The sequence below is a fragment of the Cricetulus griseus genome, chromosome 5 (assembly GCF_003668045.3).
Source record: "Cricetulus griseus strain 17A/GY chromosome 5, alternate assembly CriGri-PICRH-1.0, whole genome shotgun sequence".
NCBI classification, from domain to species: Eukaryota; Metazoa; Chordata; class Mammalia; order Rodentia; family Cricetidae; genus Cricetulus; species Cricetulus griseus.
The window spans coordinates 180,617,751-180,633,333 of record NC_048598.1 but is presented as its reverse complement, the minus strand read 5'-3'; the positions used below and the strand labels follow the sequence as shown (position 1 = coordinate 180,633,333).

The window sequence follows — 15,583 nt, the reverse complement described above, 5'->3', positions numbered from 1 at the left end:
TCTTCCTGTCTCTGTTGTAGCCAGGCGAGTTGTTCCTTTGTGTAGGGGGTGACAATGATATCGGGGTCGCCACCAAAGTATGGGAACGCGGTCGGTCCCAATCCCTGAAAAAAGAACCTGGCTCACTAGGAGCGGATAAGAGGACAAAACCTTAGATGCTGTAGCTGGGGCATGTATCCACAAGAAGGGATGAGGCTCCTGCCATAACAGGCTTGAGGGCATATAGCTAGCAAATGGAGTGGTTTAGTGGGGTCAAAATACCCCGTGCCCTGCTGGGAGATGATGGCCTCTTCTGCCTTTATAAGTGCCGTCCCCGCCTCAGGTGTAAGTTTTCGGGGGGAGCAAGGGTTGGGGTTAATAAAGGCTTAAGGTTGCCCGTTGTAAGGCGAAGATAAGGGCGCAGCCAATTAATATTACCAAGGAGCTTTTGAAAATCATTTAAGCAGCACAATTTATTAATCTTGATATTAATCTTTTGTGTAAAGAGTAGGCTTGGTTCTAATTGAAATCCCAGAAACAGGAAGGGATAGCAAGTTTGAATTTTCTCTGGGGGTGTCTTGAAGCCTCGGGACTGCAGGACCTGAACCAGGGACTGGGCAATAATTTGTGCTAAATTCTGTGATTTAGCAGCAATTAATAAATCATCCATATACTGAATAATATATGCTTCAGGAAACTTCAGCCTTAAGGGATCTACAGATTGGGCTACAAAGTGCTGACACAATGTAGGGGAATTGGCCGTGCCCTGTGGCAGGACTCACCATTGAAAGCGAGGGTTGGGGGCAAGGTGATTAACAAGCGGAATGGAAGACATGAAACATTTATAATCCTCAGGATGTAAAGGAATGGAGAAGAAACAATCTTTTATGTCAATAACAATTTTATGGAATCCTCTGGGGAGGCCAGGTTGCAAGGCCCCCATGGGCATCATAGTTTTATTGACCTCTCTCAGATCCTGTAAAAGTTTCCAGTGCCCATCCTTTTTTCTAATTACAATGATGGGTGCATTCCAGGGAGATGTGGAGGGTTCAAGATGGCTCTGCTCCAATTGTTCCTGAACCAACGAAAGAGCAGCTCGAACCTTTTCCTGGGGCATGGACCACTGATCAATCCAGACTGGGTCGTTTGACTTCCAGGATATTTTATTGGCCTGGAGTACAGGGGGATCACTGGTCCTTATGAAAAAGGTTGTTGCCAAGGCCTGCCCTATCTTGAAAACCTGAATGAGGTCTACCTGCCCTTGTTGTTCTTTTCCCAACCCTTTTCCTGGTAGAAACCCGGTCTTAAGCATCTGTTTTGTTAAGATGTTAGGATGGCCCCTTAACTTATGGCTCCCAACATTACTTAAGGCCCAGCCATGCCCTGGCTTAGCTAATAAGGGTCTGTGCCACTGTGAAAGCATAGAACCTCTCACTGTGACAACACAAGCCCCCACAATGTCCCCCAACTTTTGTTTTGTCTTTGTGTACACAGCTTCGCTTAGTGACAGATCTTTGAAGAGATGCTACTGCTTCTGATGTCTTTTGACTCAGAGCTGAAGGACTCAGAACTCTTTGTTTGGGGGTAGGGGAATGGGGTAGGGGGTGGGATCCAGGATTTGTCCTGGCTTGTCTTGGAACCAAAATTAATCTAGGAGAGGGAACTGTTGGTGGGACAGACACACTTATTTCTCCTCTACCACCTTGGTCTCTGGGTGTGTTTTTTTTAAAAAATATATTAAATATTATATATATATATATAGTTTTCATTTTTAAACTTTACATACAAAGCACTGTTATGATAAATCTTTCTGCCAAAAGCTGCCAACCCCCGCCGCATATGTGCACTTTACGCCAGCCGCCTACCTGAGTTAGGGCCCAAATTAATTCACAGAAACTTCTAATTGGTACAAATGCTGCTTGACCAATGACTGGGATTTCTCATCTGCTAGCTCAGTCTTAATTATCATAAATCTATATATTTTATAAGACTTATCTTATCGGACGCCTTCCATTGGTGTCCTTCCTTGCCAGTGGATCACATGGCCCTGCTGCAGGAGCTGAAGGGGAAAAGGGGCCACTTCCTGTTTCTCCTTGCTTACATATGGGTCTCCTTGCTATTTCACTTCCTGCCTGGATCACCACTTCTTTACTACATTTCCCAGAATCCTCTTTGACTCCTAGTCCCATCTAACTTGCTGCCTCATTGGCCAAACAGTTTTTTATTCAACAATCAATAAGATAAACATACACAGAAGTACATTCCCCATCATCTCCTCTTCTCTGTCTAAATAAAAAGAAGGATAACTTATCTTTTATAATAACTGAAGAAAACTATAACCATAGCTATCTGTCTTCAACTCTATCAAAGACCATAGAAGGAAAATATATAAACTCTAGAATTGACAGAGACATCTGCTTTCTGGACAGTCACCCAAAGTTCCTCTGTAATGTTGGGGCATCTATCTTCAGTCTATAGGCCACAGTGTGTCTGGCACACTTCTCCATTTCACCAGGAACCCTTCAGTACTGTCTTGTTTTGTAAGTTCAGCAGTCACATTTTTGTGGGTCCTGCATGTCCAGTTTATACAGCAACAAACAGTCCAGGCAAGAGCAGTTTCTTGCCCAAATGGCTAATCTTGCCATGTTGAAGGCAAACTCCATAACGAGTTTCTTTGATGACCATCCTCCTTTCTGACGTAATTGGTGTGCCAGGAGCAGTTGTGTCTCACTGCCAAGAAAAACCTAAACAATTTAAATGCCATATTTCTGTAGGTCTTTGAAAGGTTTGAAGAATACCTATTTATCTCAAATACATCTCTGTATATCTAGAAAACCTAACTAACCTAATTATAAGTTCTGACTACCATAGGTGATTATATAACCTGCATTTAATTATGCATATCATTTTAAAAGATCTGTATAAACACAATACCTAAACAAGAGGAGACATACATATCACAAAATTGACTTTAAAGTTGTATCAATAAATGAAAATCCATACCAATGCAAAGTATCCAATTCCCTTTTTTTCTCTTTAAAAAGAGATTGACTACTCTCATTATCATTTGCAACCAACCCCATTTAAATGAAAACAAACATTCATAAACAATATTTGGGGATTTGTGCATCGTTCTTTCTAAACTGTTTCCTGCTGATTGGGGTTGATGTTTATATACCATAGGGATCATGATAAAACATAGAAACCTGACCAAGTCCTTGTTTTTGTAGTTTGTAAGGCTGTATCATCTCAGCTTTAGGGGGTCTTGCTTGATCAAACCATATTAGTCTGGAAGGAATCCACAGCTTTTGATTTTCTGTGGAAACATAAATAAAAAAACTTTTTAAAAAGTAGCCTGCCCTTATACTTAAATTTTGAAGTCAAAGCAGTTTTAAAATGTATTAAGTTGGATTAATTTAGCAGTATTTATAATCAAATGTATTTTAGCAGCAGTAATTCTTTCCTCGGCAATCAAGCAATTTAAAGACAACAATATAGCATACAGTATCCTGACTCTCTGTGTATTTTCCATCTTTACTTGGAATTTTTATTATTTTATTTTTACTTTCCCTTGTTTCTTTTTTCTGGAGACAGGGTTTCTTTGTGGAAATCTGCCTGTCTCTGCTTTTGGAGTGCTGGGATTAAAGGTGTGCGCCACCAAACCCAGCTACTCTATTTCCTCCTGTTTCTTTTTTCTTTCACAAACCTACATATTTTTAAATGCAGTATAAACCTTTAAAGGTTTTTCTTTATCTGGATCTTTCTTTATCATCTCAGGAGTGTCGAGTTCAAACCCCAAGAGCACCGGGACAGCGAGAGCATATGGAAGCTGCTCCAATGCCTCTCAGCAGCCAGACAGGGCAGGCTGTGGCGGCAGGTTTCCCCCTTCCTCTGGGAACCTTGGGTCATGGGGTTATCCCACTCACTGACACCATTCTGTTACGATAGATCTTTCCGCCAAAGCTGCCAGGGCCCTACCGCCACGTGGGCAATCTCCACCAGCCACCTGAGTTCTGCCTGCCGGGTGGATGAACAAAATAATCCACAGGCTTCTATTAGGCACAAATGCTGCTTGGCCAATCAATGACTAGGATTTCTCATCTGCTTGCTCAGTCTTAATTATCATAAATCTATATATTTTATAAGACTTATCTTATCGGATGCCTTCCATTGGCGCTCTCCCTTGCCGGTTGATCACATGGCGCTGCTGCAAGATGCGAGGGGGAAAAGGGGCAAATTCCTGTTTCTCCTTGCTTAAATATGGGTCTTCTTGCTATGTCACTTCCTGCCTGGATCACCACTTCTCTACTACATTTCCCAGAATCCTCTTGGACTCCTAGTCCCATCTAACTTGCTGCCTCATTGGCCAAACAGTACTTTATTCAGCAATCAATAAGATAAACATACACAGAAGTACGTTCCCCATCAAAGCACAGTTTCCCCTCCCTCCTCTCTTCTCATTCACTCACCCCATCTCCCGCCTACCCTGCTTCTACCCTTCCTCCATTTAGAAAGGGCAGGCCTGCCATGAGAGTCAACAAAGCATGTCACATGCTGGTGAGGCAGGTCCAAGTCTTCATTCTAGATGATGGTTGGATGAAGCATTCCTGCATGGGGATTAGGTACCAAAAAGCCAACTCATGTGCTGGGGGCAGGTCTGGATCTCAGTGCCTGGGGTCTCACAAACAGACCAAGTCACACACCTGCCATCCACATGACAGACCTAGGTGCGTCCCATGCAGACTTCTTAGCCTGACAGTGTTCTTGGTGGGGTGAACTCGGTATTGTCTGTGTGGGGACTTTGTGTCTCTCTCCATCTTTATTTGGTCTCACATGTTCTCTTTCAGTTTCTATGTCCCCAGAATGTCCTGAAAGACTTTGTTCCTTCTTCCCCAATCTGATATTTAAAAGTAGCAGTCATTCTGGGGCTGTGTTTAGACCCTCAGTATTTCCAAAAACTTGGAATTTGGGGCATGAGTAACACTAGCCATGTGAATATAGAGATATCTTCTTTCAATTCTCTTATCCAATTGTGGACCATATGGTCACCCATCTCCCTCTTTCTAGTCCTGTCTAAAAATGTCCCTGTGAAACTGATGCTAGGAACAGCCAGGTATTTCAGGTCCTGGAGGCTCTGGAGAGGCTTTGATTTCTGACCCTGGGGAGAGGTGACAAGTCTGCTTAAGTGTACTGACTCCCTTCATTCCCACCTGCAATCCATGGGCTTTGTTTGTACCTGGGCCCTACTGCTCACATGAGCTGTGAGCTCCTCGCTTCAGGGCTCATTTTGGAAATTTAGAGGCTACTGCTGTTGTTCCTAAAACAGGCTCAAGGTAATCAGGAAGCCTCGTCTGTGTGCCAGTGGCAGTTAACCTTTTCTATTGTGGCAGGGTTGCTGTTCTCCACGCTTTCCCAGTCCAGGGCTGGTGAGTGCCTTGTCCAGGTCCACAGTTTTAGAATCTACTTTTTTCTGTTTTTTTTTTTTTTTTTTTTTTTTTTTTGAGACTTGAGGCCTTCACAGATGCCCGAATGTCCTGGAGCCTTGCATTTTCCCACAGTGAAGTTTCCATGACGACTGTTTGGAAGTAGTTCTCTGGGATTGTAATGGCTGACCCCAGGATTCTGCCCTGCTGTGGAGAGCAAGAGACACGGATATCCAAGATGCTCCTGAGATGTAGGCGACATAGACATCTCAGATGAGAATCACAATTGAAAGTCTCTTCAACAGCTGCCTCAACAGAAGGAGTTAGGTATTATCTGGGAGGACGATTCTCTGATTTCATGGGTAGGTTTCAGCAGTTGAGATGTCCTGGCCAGTGGCATAGGACACAGCTTCACAGTGCAGAAAGCAGTGTGTAAATTTGGGTGTCTCTCTGTGGTTTGCTGTGAGAGGACTGGTGTAACATGTCTGAGCTGTGAGCCTGCAGTATAATCAGAACCTTACTGGTGCAGGCAGCTCTTACACTCTCTGCCTGGAGGGTCATGCTGCCTTGCAGTCGCCTCTGAACTGGGTGGGCACAGTTGGAATGCTAAGTGGACACAACACCAGGGAATGACAATTGTGATTGCCAGAAACTGGGCCCAGACAAGCTGGGTACCCAGGCTGCCCTGCTGAATCAGTCAAGAGCTGCTCTTCTCGAAGGTTCTGCATACTTCTGCCTTTCTGTGGAGCAAAGGGAGTTCTTTCTGCCTGAAAAATGGACTTCTGTAATCTCAGAGGGGCCCTGGAAAGCCCACACTTAGAGTTGGGCAATGCTATAGGACTTTTATTGGGATAGCTGAGAACGTTAGTTGTTTCAATGAAGGTTGGGAATAACTAATAAATTAAAATTTCTCTTATAGCTCAATAGCACATGTGGCCATCATACATGGGTGAATTAAAGATTCCTAAGGCTGCTCCGTTGGAAACAGGCAGCAGAGAAGAGAGTGAGAGGGTACTAGGAGTGAAGTGACATTTCTTAGTTTCTGCCTGCCTACTCCTTTTCTGTAGTATGGAAGCAGAGGAAAAACAATCAAACACCTGGTTAAGGGGAATTGATTAGAGACCATGACTCAACAGATAGCCCATTACAGGGAAGGCTTTGTGGCCATGGAGCAGACAAGGCCTGAGTCACTGTGAAGGCATCAGGATCTGGAGGACCAAAACCTAAGTGGACAGATGAATTGCATGCGTGGTGAGGGTGCTTCTAAACAGATTAGCTGAGAGCTTGCCCTCTTTGACGTTCACATGGACTCATCTAGAGGAAGCTGGCAATGGACCAGTAAAAGGTTGGGGTCAGTGCTGAGGCTTTGAAGTCACCATGAAAACTGCAGATCTCAGACCCTTTATTTTTACCAGTGTTTACATTCATCTACCCCCATCCCACAGCGTGATATTTGTACTCTAGTGCTGTGGGTATCAGAGGTCAGGGATTGGGAAACAGCTGTGTCAATATTTAACAGTTTCTGCCCCTGTCCCTCCTCTTCCTCTCATCTCTCATCTCTCTCTGCCTGTTTTTTCCTTTTTGATCTGCACCTGAAGTACACTTGGCTGGGTCGGGCCAATTCTCTGGATCTGGCTAGGCAGATCATGTAGAGATAAATCTGGTCACCAGGAGGCATCTGAGACCTGCTCTGTAAGCTGTGCTCTGTAATCGGCTGAAGTGACGTGTCCTTGTGACCTGACTCCAAGGTGCTCTGACAGGGTTGGGCCTGGTGTAGGAGGTAGGGGATTTGAGAGACTAGGTCTGGCACTCCCCAGTTGTGTAGAGATCCTACTGAAGCCCTTCACTTTAGTCATAATACCCCCCTCTGCTTTGTGTGGCCATAGGTCCACATAGGACATGGGGGTCTAGCTTCCTGGCTTGCAGAGACTCAGAGTAATGACAATGGAGTCATCAGCATTGATAATCCTTACCCAAAGTACAGTAGAAGGCCTTGTGCCCAAAGTGTGGATGTAGAGCACGGTTTCCCCTTCACCCTGGTTCATGACAGGTTTTTCATCTTCTGTTACCACAACCAGACAGGGATCCAGCCACTTCTTCCCTCCCTACCCTACTAAGAGCCTCTTGATGGCATTAGGGGCAGTGAAACTTGTGGCCATAGAGGGAGGCAGAGGCTTATTTATGGGGCTCCTGCTATTTAGTAGGAGAGAGAAAGGGTTGGGGACCTGCAATCTGACTCCAGTCTTCCTTCAGAGGATTTGTTCCTTCTACACTTAAGAAGACAGAGACTTTGATAGGAGGTAAAGTGATAAAACATATGCTCATGTCATAAAAGATACCTGCTGCCTTATGTCCTATCTCTGTGGCTGCAGATTTTGATCTTGTGTGTGAGGCAGGGCTTGTCAGGGACTCTGTGATTTGCATCTTTCTCTATTTCCTTTCTAAAGGGACTGAGATCTGCTGCTTTTCCTTCTACAAAAATAAGAGTAGTGAAAGCACTAATGATAAACCCAGGGGACATGTGTGACACTTCTTATATATTCATACCAAAAGTGGATGCTGGTATTCCCTGCTGAGAACTGTTCAGCCTGCTTGCAGGAAGAAATCCCAATGTTCAGGAAAGAAATAGAGAAAGGGTTGAAGGCGACCAACACCTGGGACTCAGACAAGGTCAGAGATAAAGAATGTTCACAAAAGATAGAATTTTTAAATATTCTAGAGTTCTAAGGTATTTGAGATTGAACTCTTAGGTTGAAATTCCTTACCAAGGTAGGTCTCCTTCTGAGGAATGACCACCTCTGATGAGATATAAGGCCATTTGTGACAGCCTTGAAAAAACTGGCTTGGAGCCAGGAACAGCACTCAGAGTGCATAGTATTGGAGAAAATTCAACATGTGGAAATCCCAAAACACTCAAGTAATATCCAAAAACGTAAAACCATTTGTAAATAGCTTAAGAAAACCTAAAACAATATTTAGAATAAAAAGAATCATAGCAAAAAGGCTTATATTCACAGTATTTACTCAGTCCCATAAACGTTACAAATATGACTCGAAATATCAAGAAAACTTGACCTCTAGAAACAGACCAGAGTAACATTGGGGACCAAATACATTAAGATAACTGACAGGGTGTTCTTGTATTTTGTATGACTGCAAATAAAAAAGAATGAGTTCAGAAGAGACAGTCTGGCTTCTTCAGCCTCTTCTCTCTCAGGTGAACTTAAAGACGTTGCTTTTGACCCTATATCACCTCAACCTCAGCTAAAATTCCAGACTCACTCCTGCCACACCCAATAATTGTTACCTAAGTGCTCAAGTTGTCTGGGGAACCAGCAGGGCTGGGAGTCTGAAGAAGCCCTTTGTCCACTGTCAGTGTCTCCCATCTCAGGCAGTGGCCACAGCAGAGCGTTTTAGCCTAGTTTCATCCATGGTGTTATCTCTGAACTGGGGCATGAGGCTGGTAGGAAGATCTGTGACTCTCAGGGCCCCCCTCTTACTGGCTGCACTGTGGGTGCTGCTTCTTGTTCCAAGCCAGTGTTTTCAAGGTCGTCCCACATGGCGTTATGTCTCATCGGAGGTGGTCACTCCTCGGAAGGTGACCTACCATGGCAAGGGATTTCAAGCACCCGGAAGGCTCTCCTACAGCTTGCGGTTTAGAGGCCAGAGACATATCATCCACATGCGAAGAAAGACACTCATTTGGCCCAGACACTTGCTGCTGACGACTCAGGATGACCAAGGAGCCCTACAGATGGATTTTCCTTTTTTCCCTGTAGATTGTTACTATGTTGGCTTCCTGGAGGAGATCCCCCAATCTACGGTCACTTTGGATACTTGTTCTGGGGGTCTGAATGGGGTAGTCATGTTCGATGACCTTGCCTATGAAATCAAACCCCTCAGTGATTCACACAGGTTTGAGCATGTTATTTCTCAGGTAGTAGCTGATTCTGGCGCAGTGGGGCCTATGAACAAAGGAAAGCACACGGAACATAACCTGGACCCCGTCTTCTCTGGAACAAATTCCAGTGTGGCTCCCAGAATGTCTAGTAGAGACTACGCTTCCCATCCAGCTGCTATCAAAGGACATTTTCTAGCAACCAATAATTTATATGTCTTAGTCTATAATGTTACAAGGAGTGCCACTTACTTGTTTTCACTAGTTGCTTTAATGGACACTTTTCTGAACAACATTCATATATGATGCTATGTTATTCTTTTAACTGTGTACACCTACAGAAACCCATTTCCTAATGACTACAACATGCCAGGAGGTGGTATTCACAGATACTATTTGGAAACTTTTTATGATAGATTTAGGCCTGATTCATCAACTTTAGTTTGTGTTGACTATGGTCCGGTGGACGAGCAAACCATCCCACTTATTTGTGCTGCATGAACTCGCAATTCTCTGTTCATTCTTGGTCGAAATAGAGGAGCTTATGTATACATGCCTGTGATGGTAGCTACTCGTGTTGGGAGGAATATAGGTACAGAGTTTGCTAAAGAGACGGAATGTTTTTGCCAGAGGAGGTCCACCTGCATCATGTTCCCTAACCCTCAGCTAACAGATAATTTCAGAAATTGTTCCCTCACACAAATAAATGCGATATTCCATATCCCCGGTGAGTTGTAGTGTCTTTTCAATGATTTTACTACTTATCATAATGGAACAATAACTTATAGTGTTTGTGGAAACTTCAGAATAGATGGCAATGAGCAATGTAACTGTGGCTCAAACAGATCCACGCTGTCAGAATGACTGCACATTTCCAACAGGTAGCATTTGTGATAAAGAATCATGCTGTGCAAACTGCACCTATAGTCCTCCTGGGACGCTTTGCAGAAGCGTCCAGAACATATGTGATCTTCCGGAGTACTGTAGCGGGAGTGCAGTCACTTGCCCAAATGACTTTTATCTGCAGGATGGGACACCATGCTCAGAACAGGGGTACTGCTATGCAGGAAACTGCACCGATCGCAATGTACATTGCAGGGAAATCTTTGTTGCAGGTGCTCAAGCAGCTAATCGAATGTGCTATGAAATCAACAAGGAAAAGTTCCGGTTTGGACATTGTCAGAGAGAAAAAGTAAGCCTCAGGTACTCATCTTGCTCCGATCTCGATAAGATGTGTGGAAGGTTGCAATGTACCAATGTCACCCACCTTCCAAACTTGCAGGATCACATTTCATTCCATCAGTCAGTTATTTCTGGGTTCTCCTGTTTTGGGATTGATGAACATAGTGCAACAGAATTAACAGATGTTGGACGTGTGATTGAGGGTCTTTATCTTTACTGTTTTACGACTGCTTCCCGAAAAAGTGCAATTTTAGAGGAGTATGCAATAATCATCGGAATTGCCATTGTCATGTAGGTTGGGAGCCTCCAAACTGCATAGGAGATGGACCTGGAGGGAGTGTAGACAGTGGACCCCTTCCATTTAAAATCCGCACAATAAGACAGAGCCAAAAAGCAGTGGTATACTTAAGAGTTGTCTTTGGTCATATTTATATCTTCATAGGCTATTGGCTCTTTGGGATGGCTTTTCGAATAGCAGCTACTAAGATTATGAAGTACGAAGACGTACTAGCTGCTTTACTTCAAACACAACGTGCAAATGTACCAAGGTGAAACTGAGTTAGCCTCCTGGCCCCTTCAAAGGAAGAGAAGTAAAAAGAAAATATGAATGTCAGTAAGGAGACAAATTAAAACTCAAGTCGACAGTTCTGAAGCGCCTGAGTCTTTTGTGGGGACACAGGAGGGTTTTGATGCTGATACCACCTGTCTTTGATAGGAGGCTGACGCTCACACTGGAATAAATCTTTCAAAACTGCAAATTGGTGTCTTCTGTCTTCTGTAAGTTGTTAGGAGCTGCACTAAGCTTGCTCCTGTGTTAATAGTAGGAGTCCTTGAGCCAGGAGTCTTCTCGCCCTGGCTTTAGGTATCTGGTCTAGAGATTAATGGAAGTTGTCTACATCTTTTTAAAGAATGTATCCAGGCTGATTCTATAAAATGTGGTTCTTCAGCACTGACCATTTTCCAACCCTTGTCACCATGTTTGTCAGTGGCCCTCTCTCCTACAGCCTGTGGATAGAATTTCAAGGACACTGCTTAGAGGAATGGAGGGAGTGAAGGCCGACTTGGGATCCAGTTCAGGAAGCGTTGCTGCATCACAGAAGCATCTCCTCATGCTAAGAGAGGGAACTGATGTTTAGAACATCACCATTAACACAGATCCGTTGTTTACTAAGTATGTGATCCACAGCCTTATGGAAACAGCTTTTCCAGGACCCCACTGTCAGAACATTGCAAAGAACCCAGTCTGGTGAAAGTGTATGCCGAGTCTCAGGGAGGAAGGCTCTGAGAGCACAGAACGGATGCTGGTTTTAGATAAGCAACAGGTGGCAATTGAGGTTGGAGGTGTCAGTCCAAGGGAGGAGATTCCCTGATGGATGAGTCTTGGATAGGCCAAACTCCATGACCACAGACTCCAGAATGTCCTTGCTTCCCCTGTGCCTTTACTTGTTTACCACAGCCACCTGTCTCTGGTATCTGGCATGGTGTGAAAGGGTGTGGGGAGGTCCCGACTGCCTGTAATACAGTGTGTTTATGTCATGCAGTTATCCTGTCTTACTGTGTACTTTCATCTGTGGATTATAATGAAGATGATTTGTTTTTTAGAGTACTGTCTAAATGTTAATAATTATAGTGTTAGTTTAAATAGAGTTTTGTGACAAAAAATAAAACAAGGAAGTGTGACACAGGCCAAACACATGTGTTGCTATTGATGAGCCATGTGGACTATGGCTTAGGTTAATGATTAAGAAAAATAATTGAGTTCTTTTAGTGCAGCTAGTTTAGAATATTCTAATCATATGTGTTCACAGGTTGGGCTTGCCTCACAGCTGAAACAGATTTCAAAATAACTTATGTTTTTGTCAAATTGCTTTGAGCTGAAAACCCAAGAAGACAACCTAAAGTTTTAGAAAGCCTCATGGTTGAATGAGGAGCTCCTTAAGGTCAGGGAACAAGAACAAAGCAGCCTGATTATCATTGGCTGATTTACTTTATTGCTTGGATTGGTTGATGACCTCTTGATATAAGGCAATTATAGAGGAGGGGGTGTGTACCCTAAAGATTTAAAGTAGAACTGATTGATCCTTTTTCATATATAAAAGGTTAGATTTGTGATTCCTTTAAGTTTACTACTATACCTTTCAAGATAAGTAGTAAAGTGATTAATCCTTTCTTTGTAACCACAAAATGCATCCTGCCAGTAAAAGAATTCTTGCAGACAGTCTGTGTTAGCCCTGAGTTTAAGAGCCTTTTCTCATGGACTGATGCCTTCTGGGCTGTGTTTGGAAACAGCTGGATGGTCCTGGGTCCTTTTCTGAGTGGGGGAGTGTGGACGAGGGAAACTTAGGTTCCAAAGATGATAAAGAAGAGACAGAGACATCTGATCATGCCAGGATGGCATTCTGTGACTACTGAAGGCCATGGTTTATTGATTCATCATCTTAAGTAACCATTCAAAGGTGGTGGCAATGGCGGAAGACATCTATTATCATGTATAAAAGGCTGATAGCAATTATTTCCCTAAATCCTAGAGATTGTCCTTTACAGCACATACTCAAGTCCTCAGGCCACTCCACCCCAGTGTGTCTCTGTAGCCTTCAGGGTGGATGTAGACTTGCCCTGGCCCAAGGCTCCTATAATTCAGACAGGAGTCATTCTCGAGGCTAGGAACTGTACAGGCCATTAGCTGACATCTAAAAGACAATAGAGATTCTGGGCTCTCCAGAACTCATGACTGGATGGAATAGATTTCCAAAAATATATGGGCCCAACAAAGAATATCTTGTTTGCTTACATCCTGTTAATTTATAGCAGTTTACTTGGGTATGTATGCACGTGGGTTCATGGGACAATTGTTTTTCACCTGTAATATGTAAAATGTTTAATCCTGTAAGAGATACAGAAAACATGCTGTTTTTTTTTCACTTTTATTAATTGTTATGATTCACTTGAAAAACAGAATGTACTGCACTGTAATTCCCATATTGCTTGAAATTTTTATTGGGGTATGTAGGGAGACACCCTAGCCCCGCCCTGGGACAGGTACCAGGTGGACCCGGGACTCGCCCATAAGGGCGTGGTGTAGGAAGCCAAGGTGACATAAGGGAGGCTTCTTAAAGACTGCTCGTGGAGACCCGAGCCCCTTTTGTTCTGGCCGAGCTTGCTGGGTTCTATAACCTTGCTCTGGCCTGTGTTTTGCCCTGGTGTTTTCTTGAATAAAGAGACTTTAATCAATATAGGTGGCGCCCAAACGACCCTACCACCTGAGAAGAGCCCACGGGGCACCCAGGAGAGGCTGGGAGAACCCTGCCGAAGCATCCAGGCAGCATCCAGTGAGTTCCCACCACGCGGCCACCCCGCACCGCTGCCCCGGCACATCCCCTCCCCCGCCTTCTCCTTCCCCGGCCCCCGCGCCACGCTCGTGCCCCATCTCGCAGCCCAGACCTCTGACTCCGGCCACGGTATTTCCACACTGCCAGCATGAGATCTGCCTGCAGGAGACGCGGCCCTGCTTTGTCTGGCTCTCTGGCTGCCTGGAGAGTTTTCCTGCGCACTCACTTTAGCTACGTGTGTGCGCTTAGGGCCTGAACGCAAGAGCTACCTGCACGCACAGCAGAGGGTTTTCAGCTTTCATCCACAGGGAAAGCACCCACTTCATGCTGCTACTACTCCCCTGTTCCCGCCTGCCTGTCTACACCTGCAGCCGCCGTCTGCTGGGCCAGACCCTGGCAGGGTAAGCCTTTCAACTCTAGCTGTCGGCACAGCCACCTGCCTGACGCAAATATCCACCAGGTACATTCTAAAGATTTCCTTAGTGGCAAAAGCAGATTTCTGTTGAGTCCGATCCTACTCTAGATAGACGCGCTGCGCCACCTGCTGGCCAGCACCTGGTTACTGCAACCAGAAATGGAATTACCAATAAATATGGTTGCATTTCCTTTGCAAGTTAGATATGTATAACATATCTTATGCTTATATACATTCACTGCTGGAGGAGCAGGCTGACTTGCAAAATATTGTCTTATATGTCTTGTTAGCTGTGACTTTATTGATTCACGTGTCGTTGTTCCTCAGGAACAGAAGGAAGTCTGATTTCTCCACCCACTTGCAGGACATACAAGCCTTACGTAGCCAGGCTCTAAATGAATCAAAACTTACCTATTCATTGCTTCTTGAGCTGTTAGAACAAAAACTGGATGATGGGCTCCATTCAATGTTCTATACGATACAGGCAGATCTGTCTACTACTCAAGCTGAAGTGCAGCACATTTATAACAACATGAAAAAAGACAGATGCTCCATATTAGAGTCTTTACAGGCCGATTGGGCAAAGGACCGTGATGAGATTCAGGAACTTATTCAGACCTTACAGATCAAACAGACTACAGACCATGAGGAACTGAAATCTAGTTTAGGGATGCTACAAACTAAACAGGCTACAGACCATGGTGCCTTAATGGCTAGGCAGGCAGCAGACTGTGAATCGTTGGAGACGGTATGCAGCTGCTTAGAAAATCAGCTAGGCTCTCTATCCTATTCCTTTGTTACTAAGGTACAAGAGACCCAGAATAGGCTCCAACAATCAGATAATGCCACTAAATCAATGACTGGGAAATGTGAGAGGGACTATAATGAACCTAGAACTGAGTTTCAAAGCTTACAGGAGGAGTTACAGACCAGGGTTGCCAAACTGGAAATGTCTACCGAGTTCATGGCAGAGATTAATCCCAACCTTGATTCTAAATTTCAATCTCTGGATGGCTATTTCCAGGCCACCTAAATGCTAGCTAGGGATGAACGTATTACTCGTCTAGAAAATCTTACAGGAGAATTGTCGAAGCAAATCGTGGATTCTGCATCATGCCTTGAATCTTTTATGGTGAATGAAATTAAAGCCTCTCGTGAGGAAATTCTGACCAGGCTGACATATCGTGAACAAGAAGACACGGACTCACTCCGATCTGAGATGCACAATTCGAGAAGGTGTTTCAATCACCCTAAAGCGGTTACACACACACCTTTAGTCTACCCGGCCATGGTGGTGGACAAACAATCATCTAAAAAACACTCCCAGGGGCAGACAGCGTATACGTGGCAACCAACC

General features: G+C 44.3%; 1 pseudogene and 1 gene segment (V, D, J or C); one reads left to right on the top strand and one right to left on the bottom strand.

Moving 5' to 3' along the window:
• The window catches only part of LOC103161202, a 359,419-nt gene that overhangs the window by 156,875 nt on the left and 186,961 nt on the right, over positions 1 to 15,583 (bottom strand).
• Positions 8,833 to 11,034, top strand: LOC100754921 (annotated as a pseudogene).